This window comes from Sorex araneus, chromosome 5, assembly GCF_027595985.1.
Source record: "Sorex araneus isolate mSorAra2 chromosome 5, mSorAra2.pri, whole genome shotgun sequence".
NCBI classification, from domain to species: domain Eukaryota; kingdom Metazoa; phylum Chordata; class Mammalia; order Eulipotyphla; family Soricidae; genus Sorex; species Sorex araneus.
In genome coordinates this window covers 41,454,215-41,472,807 of record NC_073306.1, presented here as the reverse complement: position 1 = coordinate 41,472,807, position 18,593 = coordinate 41,454,215, and positions in this window count along the sequence as shown.

Here is an 18,593-nt window from a genome sequence, read left to right as displayed (position 1 = left end):
CCTACAATAATAACCGATGTCAAGTATTTCCAGCAACACAGCATGTTCTTATAGATTTTCCTCATGCCCCAACTTTTACCTCTTCTGATTTAGCTGTCCTTTCCCCCAAGTAAGAAAGAATCCCTCGCATTCCTTTCCTTGATGCCAGCTAGAGTTCTAAATTTTGTGGGGGAGTAAAAAAAAAAACACAAATTAATAACATAAATATACATCTGCTTGTAAGTGCCTAGAGCAGGCTTCAAGCTTTTTACACCTGCTGATCAGCACCTGTCCTACATCTCAGGTCACAGACAGCAGTTATAACCAAAATGGTTTTCAACATTTATCAACCTGCAGACAAGTACCACACTTTTCCAGTGGTTGAGGACTACTGAACTGGCCTAGTGATATAAAGGGAAGAGGGAACTAATGCAGCAGATGCCCTGGTATCATTTCAGGACTGAGGTACTTATTTCCCCCAACTGCAAGGAACTTTGTGGCCGTTTGTCTTTGTTTTTGTTTGGGGAATGTTCAGGGTTTACTCCTGGCTCTGCACTCAGGGATCACTCCTGATACTGCTCAGGAGACCACCCTATGGGGTCCCAGGGATCAAACCCTGTTGGCCGCGTCTCTCTCCTAGAGCTCCAGCCCCACTTTGTAGCAGTTTTCCGAAGAAATTTCCTTCAGCCTTTATGAGTCATCTTGGACAATGTTGCATTCCTTGCATTCCTAGGGGCAAACCACACCAATGACTGGCCGCTACAGCCATGGTTTCTCAGAGGAAAACTTTGAAAAGGACCACCCAGCCCCAGGGTTCTCCTGAAGTTGACTCTGGTCTTGCCATGATGGATTCAAATTCAACTCTGCTGTTAGCAAAATGGTAATTAACTAAATCAAGGGGAGCCCCAGGAGCCAAAAGCTGTCCATCTTTACCCTTTCCCTGGACCTCTCTGGGGTTTCTGATGCCCTGAGTACTCTCCAATAAAGCAGAGATTCTCAGTCTCAGAAGCTGCTTCCCAAGGACATAAGACAACATATCAAAGAAAAACTGACCTCATCAGAGAAATGTCGACTGTGAGTGGAGAAATGAGGGCCACTGAAAGCTTTCCTAATGAAGGTTCATCGGAGCTAAATATGCAGAGGAAATAATGTGAAAGAAGAACAGTCGAAGCAGAAGGACCAGGATATGCAAAGTCCCTGAGTAAAATGGGACTTTTAAGGCCTGAATGACTGGAATACGGAGAGGTAGAGCTACCAAAAAGGGGAACGATGGAATGATGGGCACATCAGTGTGGGCCCAATCAAGTAGGACTGTATAGGTCACAGTAAGTTACTGTCAAGACAAACAGGAAATTTATGACTCATGTTGCTCCAGATTACTCAGGGTACCACAACATACCACCAGCTGGGTGGCTTTGACAGCACATAGTGAGTTTCCCACAGTCCTGGAGGCTAAAACTCCAAGAGCAGAGTGCCAGCGTGGCTGTTTTCCTCCCAGGCCTCTCTCCTCGGCTTGCAGATGACCACCTTTTTCTGACCTCTTCACATGGCAGCCCCTTTGTGCAGGTGAGCCCAGGGGTGCAGTATGCCCAAATTTTTCTTCCCATAAGGACATCAGGTAGATTGTATTAGGACCCACCCTGATGGCCTCATTTTAATGAAATCACTGCTTCACAGGTCCCTTCTCCAAATACAGCCACACCCTCAGGTACTCAGGATGAGGGCTTCCTCCTGAGCATTAGAGAGATAGGTTGGAGAGATAGAACAAGGGTTAAGACATTTGTCTGGCACCCCATCTATCCCGATTCCAGTTCCCACCACCAGACATGGTGCTTCAATCATGCAGTGATCCCTGAGACAGAGCCAGGAGTAAACCCTGAGCAACACCAGATATGGCCCCAAACTGAAAAAATAATAATAATAATTAGATGATAATATAACTTATTATTAGCCTGTAACAGTAATTTTTCTGTATACAGGATCATACAGAAATATGTATAATACCAAATTCTCAGTGAATTTATTGTTTAAGTAGCCCCTCATTGAAATAAGGAATTCCATTCTACTGGACCAATCCTAGGAAATGCAAAGCCCATGGTTGTTGCATGTTACTTTCACTTGTCCTTTCAGCACCCTTCACCACCCCTGAGTCTGCCTCCTCCCCACCCCCACTTTTGATTCCTGGATTCTTCCTTCTTCTCTGCTTCCATCCTAGGCCCGTTGTCTGCCAAATATTCTGGAGAACATCAAATACCAGCACTGATTAACTCTACCACAAATTCTCTCCCTCTGGCTTTTACTGGACTCTTTCCCTGCCATAACCCTGCTCGCTCCAGATCTGGTCCATTCCCCTATTCTGCTTCGCTCTATTTCTAACTCTCCCCATCCACTTCTGTGAGCAACCCTCACCTACTCCTATCCCTCACTCTTAGAAAATAGAAAATGGCAGGTCTGGGACTGTGACTGGATTCTTTCCAAGCCCCCCACTAATTTTCCAAATTAACTGGACAGTGAGAGAGAAAGAAAAGAAAATTTGGCTTCACTCATACAATTCTGCCACTGATAGCCTCTTTCTTTGAACCTTTTACTTCAGTGCCATGAAGCTCAGTTTTGTTCATTGCTTCTAGATGACACCCTATCATACTCAGAATAAAATCCAAAAGGCTCCCCATAGCCAACAAGGGGAGTTCTCACAATGATCCTCTCTACGTGAACCCATCGGCTGCCTCTCTCTTCCTTCTTCCCATGACTGCCCCTGTCAGATTGACTTTGACTATTCCCAAAAGACATCACTGAAAATTGAAAGGGCCTTTGCACAAGCTGCTCCCTCTGCAGGGCCTTGGTCTGACTTTTGTCTCCCCAGAATTTTCTGGGAAGCGCTCCTCAGAAAATTCTCCCTGGTATTCCATCTAAATTAGCATCGCCTGGTCACCATTTCTAATCTCTTCACTTCAGTGAAATTATAACACCCCCTAAAATTGTATTCCTTTATTTACTAGGGGTTTGATTTGGTTTGGGTTTTGGTTTGGCTTGGGTTTTGGCTACACTCAGTGGTACTCAGGACTTACTCTTGGCTCTGTGCTCAGAGATCTCACCGGAAATGTTTCAGGGATCATATTTGGTGCAGGGGATTGAACGCGGCTCAGCCACATGCAAGGCAAGTGCCTTATCACTGTACAATCTCTCCAGCCCTATTTACTTATTTTGTTTATTTTAGGGCCACATCCAGCAGTGCTCAGGGCTTTCTCCTGGCTCTGTGCTCAGGGATCTGTCCTGGCAGGCTAGTGCCAGAGATGGAACCCAGGTGAGGCACATAGTATAGCACCCAATCCAATGTATTATGGCTCTGGGCTCCTATTTGTTTCTTTAATGCTTATCTTCCTCACACAAGTGTAAGCTCAAAAGAGCAAAGACTACACCTTGGTGGTAAAACAATGTCTGGCTGACAGCAGGTGTTCATCCAATTTTGTAAAAAGAAGAAAGGACAGTTTTGCAAAAAGAATAATGGCCTACCAAATATTGAATGCAATCAAAGTGAAAGTAAAGTGAAATTTATTAGTTACACAGGCGGGGGGGGGGCTAAGGGTGGGGGGTTAGGGGCGTGGGGAGGGCTAGGGGTGTAACGGTGTTTGGTGGAGCTATACTGTGATTCTTGGTGGTGGAATATGTGCACTGGTGAAGGGATGGGTGTTCAAGCATTGTATAACTGAGACTTAAACCTAAAAACTTTGTAGCTTTCCACATGGTGACTCAATAAAAAAAAAAATTTTAAAAAAAGAAGAATAATGGCCTACCTGTGACCATTTCTGGGCCACCCATGCCACCATCATCAACCCATATAGCAATGATAACTCCTACCTTCAGACCCGGTTTTCGCAGCTGGTAGAATGGGAGCTGCCAACCAGTTCCAGCATGACCCACCCCTTGGCCAGCGATTGGGAGCTGTGGAGCACACATGACGGGTGTCCCTCCAGAGTCCCTCCCCAGGATAGTTGGGACTGTACCCCAGAGTAAAGTCGTTTCCCCTGAGAGATAAAATGGTGCAATGCTGAGTATCTAAGCCTCTTTTTGTCCTGTGTGAGAAGAAGGCTCCTAACACCCTATCAGCACAGTCTTGGACACTGAACGAACAATCATTTTTTTGTCTCAGTCCAGTTGCATTGTGATTCTTTCACTTGTTGTAACAAATGGATTCATTTGTCTGCCCAATGTTGGTACAACACCTGGCTTAGGGCAGATGCATCCTTGCCATTAAGTCCCTTCATGGTGCTCCTGTGGCTTCAGCCTTCTTTTCAGACCAGTGGGGGTGTCCCTACTCCTCGCCAAAATGACCTTCACCTGTTCTGTGCCAGAACCTTGCTTTCCTCTCAAAGCCTCGCTTCATCACTTCCTTGGCTAGAGAAGAGAGAAACCACTTTCACCTTGCATGGGCTCATGCGCTTCTGTGAGTCCAGGCTGGGCTGACTCACTTCTCTGCTTTGTGTCGGGCATGGCAGGCAGCAAAAATACAGTTTCAGGGGCAGAGTCAGCATTGAACAGAATGAAGCCTTAGGCTCCGTGCAAACTGAAGGGAGTGCCATAGACAGGAGGGGCTGCCTGGATGTTTGGGATGGCGGTTTTATTAGCCAAATAGATACTCCCCATTGTGAATGAGCCTTTCCAGAGTGATGGATGCCTCAGAGGTCCAGAGGGACAGAGATATTTCTCCAGGCCACTAGTCAGACACATTAAACCCATGCCATTCCTCTCTCCATAGCAACTAGCCTGCCCTTCTATGTCCAACCCAACACCTGTGCCTCTGAATGTCCCTCAGCCCTTTTGGCTCATTTTCTGCAGCTCACCATTGACAGGCACATTCAGTTACAGATTCCTCCCTGCCCCCACACACACACTCACTCACACATATACTCTCACGCATACACACCTGCTCACACTCACACACTCACTCACACATTCACACACAATCACATTCTCACACACAGTCACATACAAACACTCACACACATACTCTCTCACATACACAGGCTCACACTCACACACTCACACAATCATACACAATCACATTCTCACACACTCACATACACACACATGCTCACACACATACTCTCACATACATATGCTCACACTCACACATTCACACACTATCACATTCTCACACACACAGTCACATACACACACATGCTCACACACATACTCACTCACAGTCACACACTCACACAATCATACACAATCACATTCTCACACACACTCACATACACACACATGCTCACACACATACTCTCTCACACACACATGCTCACACTCACACTCACACATTCACACACTACCACATTCTCACACACAGTCACACACACACACACACACACACACACACCTGCCACACCTGCTCATCCACAGAAAAGGGATAAGTCCAGAATGCAGCTCTCTTCTGGGTGCCACGTGGCACCTGCGACCCAGCAGCCCTGAACTGGGCGCCCTGTGCTGGCGAGACTGAGCAAGAGCAAGCAGGCAGGAGAGGGCAGCACAGGGATCCAGGGGCAGGGCATCTGCGCCCTGGGACACAGAAGATCACTGAGCAGTGAGAAGAGAGGACTCTAAGGTCCCCCAAGGTCACCACCAAGTTAATGGCAGTGTCCCAGATTTGTCTGCAGCCCTGTCCGTGTCTCTCCTCCTCCTGATCCTGCTTCCTTCCTGACTCTGCATCATCGCTGAGCTTAGCAGCTCTGGACCCAAGAGTGGGGATCTGGGACCCATGGAGGCCCATTGAGACCCCCTTCTCTCTGCTCCCAGGCTCCAGAGAGAGTGACCCTCCATGGAGAGGAAGACAGACCCGCTCTCCCCAGTGGGCGTCAGCCAGGGAGGCCATAGAGACAATACCTGCAAGACTGGGCATCAACAGAGAGAGGGAGGTTTTGTAGGTCATAGGCCAGAAGACTGGGCCAGAGAGAAAGACGTCTGTAGAGAGGGGAAAGTTAGAGGACCACACAGAATAAGTATGACCTTTTTTTTTTTTTTTTTTTTTTGCTTTTTGCATCACACCTGGCGATGCACAGGGGTTACTCCTGGCTTTATACTCAGGAATTACTCCTGGCAGTGCTCAGGGGACCATATGGGATACTGGGAATCGAACCTGGGTCGGCCGTGTGCAAGGCAAATGCCCTATCCGCTGTGCTATCGCTCCAGCCCCAATGTAACCATTTTTCAATAAAACATAAAAGCAGATGACGGGGCTGAAGCGATAGCACAGTGTGTAGGGCATTTACCATGCACACGGCCGACCTGGGTTCTATTCCCTGCATCTTATATGGTCTCCTCAGCACCACCAGGAGTAATTCTTGAGTGCATGAGCCAGGAGTAACCCCTGTGCATCTCCAGGTGTGACCCAAAAATTCACCCCCTCCAAAAAAAAGATGATGGGCCAGCAACATAGTTCAAGCAGCAGATCACATACCTACATGTGGGAAGCTCTGAGTTTATTCCCCAAGTTGCATGGCCCCCAGCACATTTCAGCCTCCAAATGACCTAGTGACCCAAGCACCAGTCAGTCCATCACAATAGAGCAGAGGAGCACCGGGAATGGGCCCAGCCCCGAGCCCTGAGGAAGCCCCTAGTTAAGAAAAAGAAAGGCAAACATAAAACTGATGATAGCCCGGATCTAACCTCTTATGAGGAGGAAAGATAGAAAGAAGCATTACTGGTTTACCTAGTTTACGCATAAATGTGAGGCTGGATTCCAGTCTGGTCTTCACCCTCTGGAGAGAGATGAAAATAAACCAGACAGTGCAGAATTAGTGGCCTGGCAGCAGTCAAGTCAGGTCAGATCCTAGCAGCTCCCATTGCTGTGCCAGTGGGGTTCATTGGCACCCCACCACTGCCAGGAGGGAGGATTCTAGCAGGAACTAGGATACAAACAAGGGGACAGATTTGAACTCCAGCAACAGCACACAACCACGGGGATATCCATATAAACAGACACATCAGGCCAGTGCCCTGGTCCCAAACCTCACAGCCAGAAGCCAGCTGGTTCCTGGGTCCAGCTCTTTCAAGTCCCTGGCTAGGCAGAAGGGACAGTGAGTGGCACCCGCATCAGTCATCAATGAGCCAAGAGCCCCACGCTGAGCTGGGCTTGCAGCTCCAACAAGTTCCGAGGCTGCAAGTAAGCAGGTCTGCCTTCGAGCTGCCTGCTGCTTACATGCTGGGGAGGCTGCCTTCTTTCCCAAGGATTCTCGGCTCCTTTGAGGCTCACGGGTGCAGGTCTGGTTTCTCAGAAGAGCCCATAGCACACCGAGAGTGGGAGGAGGAAGAGCCAAGAAAGAACGTGACTGATTTCTTAAGACCCTGGGGACTGTCAGAGAGAAATGGCCCGAAGAGTTTGAAGGACACAGCAATCCCAGCCCAAGTGTCTCTATGACAGATGACATTTTCTCCTACTACCTGCATGTCCTTTTCTCTGATGGCTGTCTGCAGACGTCCCTGCGGCTCAGAATGCTTTTCCATGCCCTCTGCAATGTGGAGTGTTGTTGGGAGACCAAAGTCTTACTTCTTGCTCCTTAGCACTTTGGAGCTTCCTTCTTCCCACTAGTTCCCAAGTCTGGGCTTCTCGCTGAGGCCATCGTGAGTGTGTGTTTGTGTGTGTGTGTGTGTGTGTGTGTGTGTGTGTGTGTGAGGGGGGGGTTGGGGGAGAGGGACCACTGGGGGGACGGGAGGGGCATACAGGCTTCAAAACTCCCCAGGGTCCCACCGAAACATGGCAACCAGAAACTACAACAGGCTGTCTTCCACAACTATGGCTCGGCCTGCTGATGCCAGAGAGACAGGAAGCTGAGAGGCTTATATATGAGGGCAAGGCAATTCGGTTTCCAAGCCCGTCATCTTCTGTTTCAGAGCAGGAAGGAAGGACTCCCCTGCCCAGGCCTGGCCTGGCAGAAAGGCAGGTCAAACTGGCTGGGCCTGTGTGCTCAAGCAGCAGAGCTGGAAATCATCAAAGCCAATGAGGATTCAGTCTGCCCAGGATAAGAAGTGTGTGGGGGTGGGGGGCGGGTAGAAGGTCAGTCAAAAATAAGCCCCCATATTTCTGTCTGTGCAGGAAGCTCAGTGGGGTCCGACAAGCCATCTCTCTCAAGTTTTCAAAAGACATCAGGATCCAGAGCTTGAGACTAAGTGTTCTGATTTGGGAAAACTAATTCAAATCTTTGGAAACTGCCATGAAGTCAAGCAACACACACAATGACCTACCAAATCTAGCCCATTAGTCACCAGCCAGTCTCCACTGTACCCTGTGTGCTATTTCTACTCTATCTCGTGCATTCACACACAGTTCCTCCAACAGCAATGACCATTGTCTCCATGGAACAGATAAGATCACTGAGACTCTGAAGAAGGGGCTGGTTCACACTCCCAGCTGAGAGTCTGTGCTTTCTGCTGGGCCCTCAACCACCCTGTCCCTGCCAGGTTGCTGCCAGAGATGGTGAGAGACTGGGAGTGGTGGTTCCCCACACCCATGATGTCTGCCATTCAGTGCCGCGTGTGGGGTATGATGGGTGGAAATTCTGACGCAGCACCACAAGTGCTAATGTCTGGCTGGGATCCTTCCAACTCCAATCTCATTCCTGCTAGGGCTCAGCTGGTACTGTCAGTCATTTCTCCAGAGCAATCCCTGACTGATGGCTGGGACAATAACCTGGACAGCGCTTTGCCCTGGTCACTTAGGCAGCCTGTGGGCACCAGGTGGTCACATGCCCCAGATGCAACAGACACAACTAGAGGCCCTCGCTCCATCTAGAACCCGCACTTCTCCTTCTGAGGATGGTTCCCCTCCACTGCACCTGGATGTTGAGACCATCTGGTTCAGCTTTGTTTTATGAACTACATTATAAACTTCAGAAGAATGCGATGCAGCCACCAGTTCAATAAAAAGAATCTGTCATTCGCCCAGTCAATGTTGGCCACGCCTGGAAGTAAGTCTCTGGTGACAGCTCTCAAAATTCTAGCCTCAATTCTGACCTGTACATATTTTACTAATGACTTTGTTGAAAACACAAAAGGCCTGTTTACTAAATTGGTAGTTGATACAGAAAAAAAAAAAAAGGAAGAGCAGATTGCAAAAACATAGACATGATCCAGATGGCTTTAGACAGGCTAGACTGATGAGCTGCATCTAATAAGATAAAATAAAACAGAGATAAATGTCAGGTCCTGAACTTGGCTTCAAAACAGTAACTGCTCAAGGACAGAATCGAGGTGGGTGGGACAGTAATGAAACTTAACAGCCACAGGTTTTCACGAAACATGGAGCTTTAGTCAATACAGAGAACACAGCTAAGACATTAAATGAATAACCCAGGATGTTCATGGCAGCATTGTTTATCATAGCATAGCACTGGAAACCACCAAATGGTCCAGTAGACATGGCTCATCTGTACCACTGACAGCCATACACCCAATAAAAACTATAATGGCATAAGAACATATTCATTGGAAATATTAAATCTAAAGCAGTCAGTTATGACCAGGGATGTGACAGTCAAGCCCTTGCTTTCTATTTTTTGATCTTCAGCAATGCAAATATATAAAACTAACAGGTTACAAGACAGTATGTATAGTTTAAGCTAGCATATACTTTGTCTAAGGACTAGGGTATGGGGAAGGAACTATGACAAGAAATACCAAATGAGCATCTACACAATGGAATACTATACAGCCATTAGGAAGAATGAAGTCATGAAATTTGATTATGTATGGATAGACATGGAGAGTATCATGCTGAGTGAAATGGGTCAGAAGGAGAGGGACAAGTATAGAATGACTGAATTCATTTGTGGGACATAATATATATATGTACATATATATATGTATATATATATATATGTATAGTGAGACTAATATCCAAGGTGAGAGTAAATAGGGGCCAGGAGGACTGGTCAATGGTTGGAAGCTTGCTACAAGAGGGGTTTTGGGGTGCAAAGGGCAGATAGGATAGAGAAGGGACCAGCATGGCAATAATAGTTGGGAATTATCATTTTGGATAAGAATTGAGTGTTGAAACTAAGTAAAGGGATATACTGATAACCTGACATTATCTGTATTGCAAACTATAAGGCCCAAAAGGAAATATATATGCATATATACATATATCTGTGTATATACATTATATATATATAGAGAGAGGGGGGAAGGAAAAGTGCCTGCCATAGTGGCAGTCAGTGGGGCAGAGGGCAAGAGGAAAATGGGGACCATTGGTGATGGGATAGGTACACTGGTGAAGGGATGGATGTTGGAACATTATATAACTGAAATTCAATCAGGAACAACTTTGTCAATATGTTTATCACTGTGATTCAACTAAAAAATATTTTAAAGAAATGCCAAATGTTAACTCGACCATTTCTGAGTGGGATTAGGAGTAACTTAAATGTGGAAAGTCTTGGGGTGTGTATGATATTTTTTTCTTCAAACTTTAGAAAGCTAGCACAATCCTCAGATACACAGAACTCTAATATCTAGAATATTGGAGAAAAGAAGTTCTGCTGGATTTCAACACAGCCAAGTCTGGACTCTTGAGCCTATGATCAGGTACCTCCCTTTACAAAACACAACTTCAGGGAGACCGCTGATGGCAAACACTGAAAGTGCTTACTGTGGGCATGGAAGTTCTTTGAATTGTCTGTTTTATCCCATAGATCCAAAATCTCATGGTCCCCCGTGAGTTAGACATCAGTTTTCTATTCTGTAGCTAAGGTTCAGAGAGGACAAGGAACTTGTCCAACATCACAGAGTCAGCAAAAGCCCTACCAGAATGTGCTGGATACATTAGTGCCCATGATAAGGAATCCACATGAAGCCAAAAATATCCCTTAAAAGACTGCAGAGCTGAGGTGTGAAAGCAAACCTGCCCTGGGACCCGGCCCACCCAGTGACTACGGCCGCCTTGTGCTGGAAGGAATTGGAAGACAGCATTGGGCCTGAGTCAAGAAGAAGGCCAATGGCAAGGGACCCAGAGAGCAAGGTAGTGGAACCCGGGTATCGCAGGCCCAGGAGAGGGGAAGGCAGCACTGAGCAAAGTGGGCCTGCAGCACCCTGGGCTGGAAACTTGGGAATCCTGTGTCCTGTATAGAAAGGCTGTGCTAGTCTGGAGGTCAAAGAGGCCTGTCCAGTGAGTGTAATGCAGAGGGGGAAAGAAACAGCTGAACATCTGTGCTCCCAGACAATGGCTTGCTATGGCAAAGCACTGACCTCCTAAGGCAGCCGTCTTCTGGGGCCAGCATCGAGTGGAATCTTAGGGCCATGGTTGCAAGAATCTGTGTAGAAGGGAGTTGCGTCCTAGACTTTGAAGTCCATGGGGCCCGAGACTTTGGGTTTGCGCAACATTATTTCCCCATATTAGCGCACATTTGAATCATAGTAAAAGTTGAAGTGAAAAAGTATCTACAAATAGAGTAATTAATAGGTTGAAGGGCTGGATTACCACTAAAAGCCTTTCTGGAACTATGCATCTATAATCCCTTGGAATGTATAACCAATGTCCGCAAAATCATGACTCATTTCTTCCAATGTCTATGTCCTTGTTTAATCCATCTGCCAGCAGTGGCCCTTTCGAGTCAGACTGTCTCATCCTATTTGTTTTCACCTTGAGGCCTTCCATTGCACCCCTTAAAACCACCACACCTCTAGACCATTTATCCAAAGCCCAAATGTTGTGCACTCAATGATTTCCATTGTTTTTCATTAACAGTGTATGCAGCTACAAACACGAGCATTCAAATATTTGTTTTCCTCCTTGGTTATTTCCTCAGAGTCTACTTTGCAAAAGAACATTGTTGGATGTCTTCACCCAGTAGGTGACTAATTCCCCTGGCCGATTTGGGGCCTTAAACTCTAGCTTCTCTAGCTGCTGAGCAGGGCCATGATTTTCCAGTCCCAGCACAAGCAGACGACAGACCAAGAACATTCTAACTCATGCTTAATTATACTAGAGCATCCAGAAGCTGCTTCATATGGGAGATCCATGGGGTTGTTCCTCAGCTCATTACCATCATCTCCGAATCACAAGGGTTGGGATAAATGTCCTCTTCCTTCACACCCCCCTTTTCTGAAGCTCTCCCAGGACGACCCCATGGTCTGGGAGATGGGTCCCAGGAGAGTATCTCCTGGCACAGAATGTCTTCCTGAGATGCACTGTTTATTTCCTTTCTTCTTAAAGCTTTATTTCCTTTCTTCTTAAAGAAAGGAATGGAGGTGCCATGGAAGGAACAGGGATGGTGAGATATAGAAGGACTGCAAGTAGGATGCACAGGCATTGGGGCTTCTGGGAGAGCAGTTGCTTCGGATAGTAAAGTATATAAACACATCACTGTGAAAAAGAAGCAGCAAATAATCACGTCTGGCTTCCTCACCCAGTCAAGCGACTCTGCCCAGCAGAGTTCCCAGGTCTCCCGGCATGGGTGAACTCTCCTCTGGCAAGACAGACTGACTTCCAACACCACCAGCAGGGGGCAGATTCATGTCCCCAAATCAGCTCTGAGCCGGGTTGTCCTTTCCTGCTCGTTGAACAGCTGCATAATAGGGCCCACACAGTGCTGGAATGTGCTGCGTGTGCGTCTGGGTGTTGAGAGACTGTGTACATCTCCCACAGATGGGATCTTTATGTATGAAGACGTATTTCTTCTCTTTTCCCCTGGCCCCCCTACAGAGGCTGTGAGCTCAGGTTGCTGCCTACCCCTGCATTCTCCATTCTGAAGCCTTTCCTGGGGTATTTGCTTCATTACAGTGTGTCATGCGCACGGTTTTTCTTGCAGTATATTCCAGGCTAATTTTAGAAATTTGTTTTCACCTTCCGACATTGATTCCTGGGGCAGCTTGCAAGCTGCCTGGAACGAAAAATCAATGGTGACAGTCACGGAGTGGGCTCAGGGTTCTTCATTAACCTGGAGCTCTGGGCAGCCCAAACCCAGCTCCTCCCGCAGGGCTAGCCCCAGGCAAAAATGGGCAAGCAGAAGTTATGCTTTGGTACCCTCCGCCTTTTGGTCAACCTACTCTCCTCTTTAGCCAAAGATTCCTCTGGGTGCCTGACCCATATGTGAAGCACAAGGCTACATCTTTACATGCATTAACCCATTGAAGTGACGAGTATTTTTCAGAGGTTAGTATCAGCCCCATTTCACAGAAAAGAAAGCTAAGGCGCAAAGGGATCAAGAACAAATGCAGGGCTGGAGCAACAGCACAGCAGGTAGGGTGCTTGTATTGCATACAACCAACCTGGGGTTCAATCCCAGGGTTGGCTAGGAGTGACCACTGAGTGCCAAGTCAGGAGTAAGCCCTGAGCACCACCAGGAGTGCTCCCCCACGTCTGCCAAAAAAAAAAAAAAAGCTGAATAGCTAATAAGGTAGAGCTGGGAACAGAACACCTCTGACTTCAAAACCCGAATGCACCTTTACCCGCCCATTGCCCGCCATGGCCATTACACAAATAAGTCCTGTGGCGTAGAAATCTCACAGCATGTGCTTAAGGGAACAGCAGTCCCCAAGGACACTGGAGGTGTGCTTTGTCCCACACCCAGCTGCCCCCAGTTGGCAGAAGACTCTGCTGGGTCAGGCCCTAATGAAGTCTCTGGAGGCATCACGGTGTGCTCCTGAGTGGCAGGTCCACCCACAGGAGGGGGCAGGATGGGCCTGGTATTTCTCGATGAGAAGTCAGACAGCCCCCAGAGTAGAATCACAGCCTCTGCTCAAAGATTATCTGCAAGACACACCAAGCAAAACCGTGATTGCTGGAATCTTTGAAATGAGTTTAAGAAAGCAAAGCAGAAAGAAAGGCAGTATTCCATAGCCACTCATGGCTAGTGTCTAGCACAGGGCAGAGTCACAGGTGTTGTGTTGTGCTGTGTTGTATTGTGTTGTGCTGTGCTGTGCTGTGCTATGTTAAGAACCTCTCAGTGGTGTTTCAGAGGCCTCGGGGCCCCACCAGTGACTCGTGACCAAGCAGGCCCATGGTTGGGTGCAAGGGCTTGAGGAAGCAACGCAGTGCATGCTGTAGTGCTTGATGACCTGAGCCACCTACCCAGGGGCCTCCAGGGCTGTACCCAGCACTGCTCACGAGACCATATGATCCAGGCTTCCAACCAGGTTGGGCACTTGCCTAACGTGGACCCTGACCACTGCTTCATATCCCAGACCTGGAGCCTCCATGTTCAGATTTGTCTTACAGAACCTGACATGCCGCACAAGTATTCATTGTCTAAATGTTTGGTTGGGAGGGGTGTTGGGACAGGAGGAAAACTGGGGACACTGGTGGAGGAAAGTGGACATTGTTGAAGGGATTAGTGTTGGAACATTGTATGCCTGAAATCCAATCATGATTAACTTTGAGACTTTATAATTCATGTTGATTCAAATTTGGGGGGATTAGGGACATGACTTTAATTCAAAAGGCATTGCTTGCGGGAGGCCTGGGTTCAAATCCTGGCACACATGATCTTCTGAGCACTGGCGGCAACCCTCAAGCAAGTAGCCCCTGAGTCTAGCTGAGTGTGGCCTCAAACCAAAAATTAATTAGTTAAGTAGTAACATAAAATTATTACTTAGATGTCCTATCCTGTACTAAAGATAATCAATAGGAAAACTTTCGCTCATGTTTGAAAGAAATATTATTAATTCACCCTCTTATAGAATACATTTGTAATAAAAACCATTTCTTTATCTGTTTTAGAATTTAATAATACATGTTTGTTTAAATTAAGTAATAATAATAAGAGTCAACCTACATCAGCCCATTCCCATGAGTTGAGCACTTTACAAGTAAAATCTCATTAATGACAAATCCTAAAGGCAGATAACACTATTCCCTTTTTTTGCAAAAGTAACTCAGATTGGGAAGTTCAACAATTTGCCTGTGGTAGCAAAGAATGATGCCAGGTTTCAAACCCAGCCCTGACAGTCTAACTTTTACACCAAAGTGCCTTCAGAAACAGGGTACTAAGCAAGAGAGATAGTACAGAGGGTAGGGTGCTTGCCTTGCAGGCAGCTGACCCAGGTTTAATCGCTGGCACTCCATATCATTCCTCAAGCACCTCCAGAAGTGGTCCCAGAGCACAGAACCAGAAGTAAGCCCTGAGCCCAGGCAGATATGGCCCCAAAATTAGCCAAAACAAAGTAGGCTACATTTAGAAACAGAGCAACTCACCAGCCCAACTTTAGTCCAACTAATGCCTTCCTCGGAGTGCTCAGTCACAGCTTACCTCCTCTACCCTCTCGCCCGGTCCCTAAACACGGGCATGCGCTCACATCATGTTCTATTTAGTTCACAACACTATGTTCAAGTATTAGCTATGGTCCCTTTGTAGCTAAGACAAAGCTCTGTAAATCCTGCTTAGCCCCAACCACCTGGGGAAAGGCTGAATTTTATCCTGTAAATGATATGAAGTCAGCAAAGGGCTTTAAAAAAGAGGGTGACAACAAAGATAAGATTTGCATTTTAGAAAGCTTGCTCTGGTAGCTGCAGTAAGGTAGGTTGGAGGGTGTCAGGTCTGGAGAAAAGAAGCCAATTAGAAAGCTGTTAGAGAGGTGAAGGTGGGTAGGCTCTGAGAGGGTCACAGATGATGAAAGTGCTGGGTCTTGGAGACTGAGTGAGTCATTGAGTGGGGGCAACTGAGAGAAAGTCAAGGACAACTCTAGTTTCTGTTAAAGTTGTTAAGCTAATGGTGGGAGCATTAGTCGAAACAGAAAATACACGTGAGGTCTGGGTTGAGAGGTATGAATAGAAATGATAAGTCTAGATTTTATATTGAGATTGGCATTTTAATTGACTGCCCAACAGCTATTCAACCCCTCTGCCATCTGTCAGAGAAATGCAATCTGAAGAATTCACTCCACATCCAGATGGACCTTGGATATAACCTAATCATGAAAAGCTCATCCCCTAACGATTCCTCCTTGCCAATGAGTGGGGTGGAGCACAGGTCTAAGCCAATGGGTACAAAGCATTTCCCTGGGACTTCAATAGTGTGGAAGTGCAGTCAACCCAATAGGATAATAAGAAAACGTTTTTTCCTCAACACTTTTTGGAGAGGCACTGTCTCCTAGTGAGAACAAGAAAACAAGCAGTCCTGATTCTACTGGCAGCTCTCCTCCATCTCAGGAGGCTTGGGATATGGCAATTCTGGAAGAACAGTATATAGTAGACAGATAAAATGAAAAAGAAGAGTCTGAACCTTGAATTAACCCATTGAACCACTTAACCAAGTCACCCAGAAGTTCAACCTTTTCCCTTATGTGAGTCAACACATTTCCTTATTGCTTAAGTTACTGTTAGTTCTTTTTTTCCTACAAATAACCACTGGTCTCCTGATGGATGCAGATATGTTCAACTGATGCATGCCCCAGGCATAGGGTCCTCTGGGGTTGTGTGACACAGTGTCCCAGGGTGATCTATAAATACAAAAGGAGTAGCGACCATCAAAAGGGGCTCGACAGATGATTCCTCCATCTGAAGCAAAAGAACAAGGCCAAATTGCAGGTAAAGATCTGGTGTCAGCAGGTGGAATATAAACTGAGAGAGAGAATAAGACTGACCAAGGAAACTACATAGAATGAGAGAAGGAAGGATACGAGGGTCAAGGACAGAACCCCCAGAAACAGTTCGTGCTCTAAAGAAAAGCAAGGAGCAGACAAGTGAAGGAAAAGTTCTGGATCTGGGGCTGAGAATGAAAGCACGTGGACAAAGAAGTGGGAAAGAAGAAAATACTAAAATGTAAAAGAGAGGAAAGGTGGGTCCCTTGCTGAATGATAAACACTGAGTAAAGAGACATTGAAAGGACTGAAAGGGATATTAATGATGGGCCAGGCAAGCAACCTTAACTAGAGTCTAATATCGTGGCTTACATAACATGGAAGTTTATTTCCCTCCTACAAAACACTCCAGAGGGACAAGCAGTCCTCATCGATAGACTGTTCTTTTTCCATGAGATCTCAAGGCCTGTCTGGGTTCCTTAGCCATCCCATAATGGTCTTGCTTTCACCCATATAGCCACATCTGGTTTGTCCCTGTTCTTCCAAGTTCAAGCTCAAGAGAAAGGTGAAGTAGCCAATGTTCATGAAAAACAACTCCACCTAAGGATGTGATCTTATGGAAGTTACACAAATCCTTCTGGCAAGTACAGATTATTTCATCATACCTATCTGCAAGGGAAGCTGGGAGAGAATGATCATTTGGGGATATTTTGCAAGGTGGTTCTGGAACAAGCCAGGAGGTGACAGTAGTCTTCTGTGCAATTGGGGGTGCTTCCTAAAGAAACAAACAGAAACATTTCTCTTTTTTTCTTTATTATTATTTTATTGAATCACTGTGAGATACAGTTACAAGCTTTCATGTTTGAGTTACAATCATACAAAGATCAAACACCCATCCCTCCACCAGTGCACATTCCCCACCACCAATATTCTCAGTATACTGCCCCTCTCCCTGCCTTCATGGCAGACAGTTTCCCCTATACTCTTTCTCTATTTTGGGGCATTATGGTTTGCAATACAGATACTGAGAGGTTATCATGTTTGGTCCTTTATCTACTTTCGGCACAGATCTCTTATCCTGACCAGTCTCTCCAACCATCATCTTCTTAGTGATCCCTTCTTTATTCCAGTGAAACAGAAACATTTCTAAGGAGTACTGAGTAATTATTTTCTGAAAGGGGGGGTGTTAGGCCAAATAAGTTTGGGAACCTCAAATCTAGTTTTATCTATATGAATACCTTCACCTAGCCAAATGCATAATATTATGAATCAGGTCTGATGATCTAATATATAGCATGTATAGCATGGCAACTATAGTTGATGGTATTGTGTTATGTACTGAAATTTGATGAAAAAGTAAATATTAAGCATTCTTATGAAAAACAATGGCAAATATGTGAGGTGAACGATGTGAATAGGAATTCTTTTGTAATGAATATGTATACAAGTTCTCATACTGTACGCCTTAAATATATTACAATATTTTTTTCTTTTGAGGGGGCACACCTGATGGTGTTCAGGGCTTACTCCTGGCTCTATACTCAGGGATAGCTCCTAGCAGGACTAGGGGGACCCACTGCACACAAAGCAAGTGCTCTACCTTCTGCACTATCTCTCAACTTCTGATATATTACAATATTTTGGAGAAATTATATTTCAGTACATATTAAAATATAACATAACAAACTTGAAGAAAATTTAACATTGGTACAAAGAAAATAAATGGTGTTCTTAAGATATCCTGAAGAATTTCAGGTTGTTGGGGCTGGAGTGATAGCACAGCGGGTAGGGTGTTTGCCTTGCACGCGGCAGACCCAGGTTCAATTCCCAGCATCCCATATGGTCCCCCAAGCACAGCCAGGAGTAATTCCTGTGTGCATGAGCCAGGAGTAACCCCTGTGCAACGCCAGGTGTGACCCAAAAAAAAAACAAAAAAAAAAAAAGAATTTCAGGTTGTCAGTCCTAACACTTCACTGACCACTCCATGGCCTGCTCCGGAGAGGAGGAGAGTACCTGTCCCTGAATGCTGCGTGACATGCTGGCTGTGTCCACTCCTGCCCAGCCCATCTGCTTGGCTCTGGGGACAAGCATCTGAGCCAGACAGAAAGGGG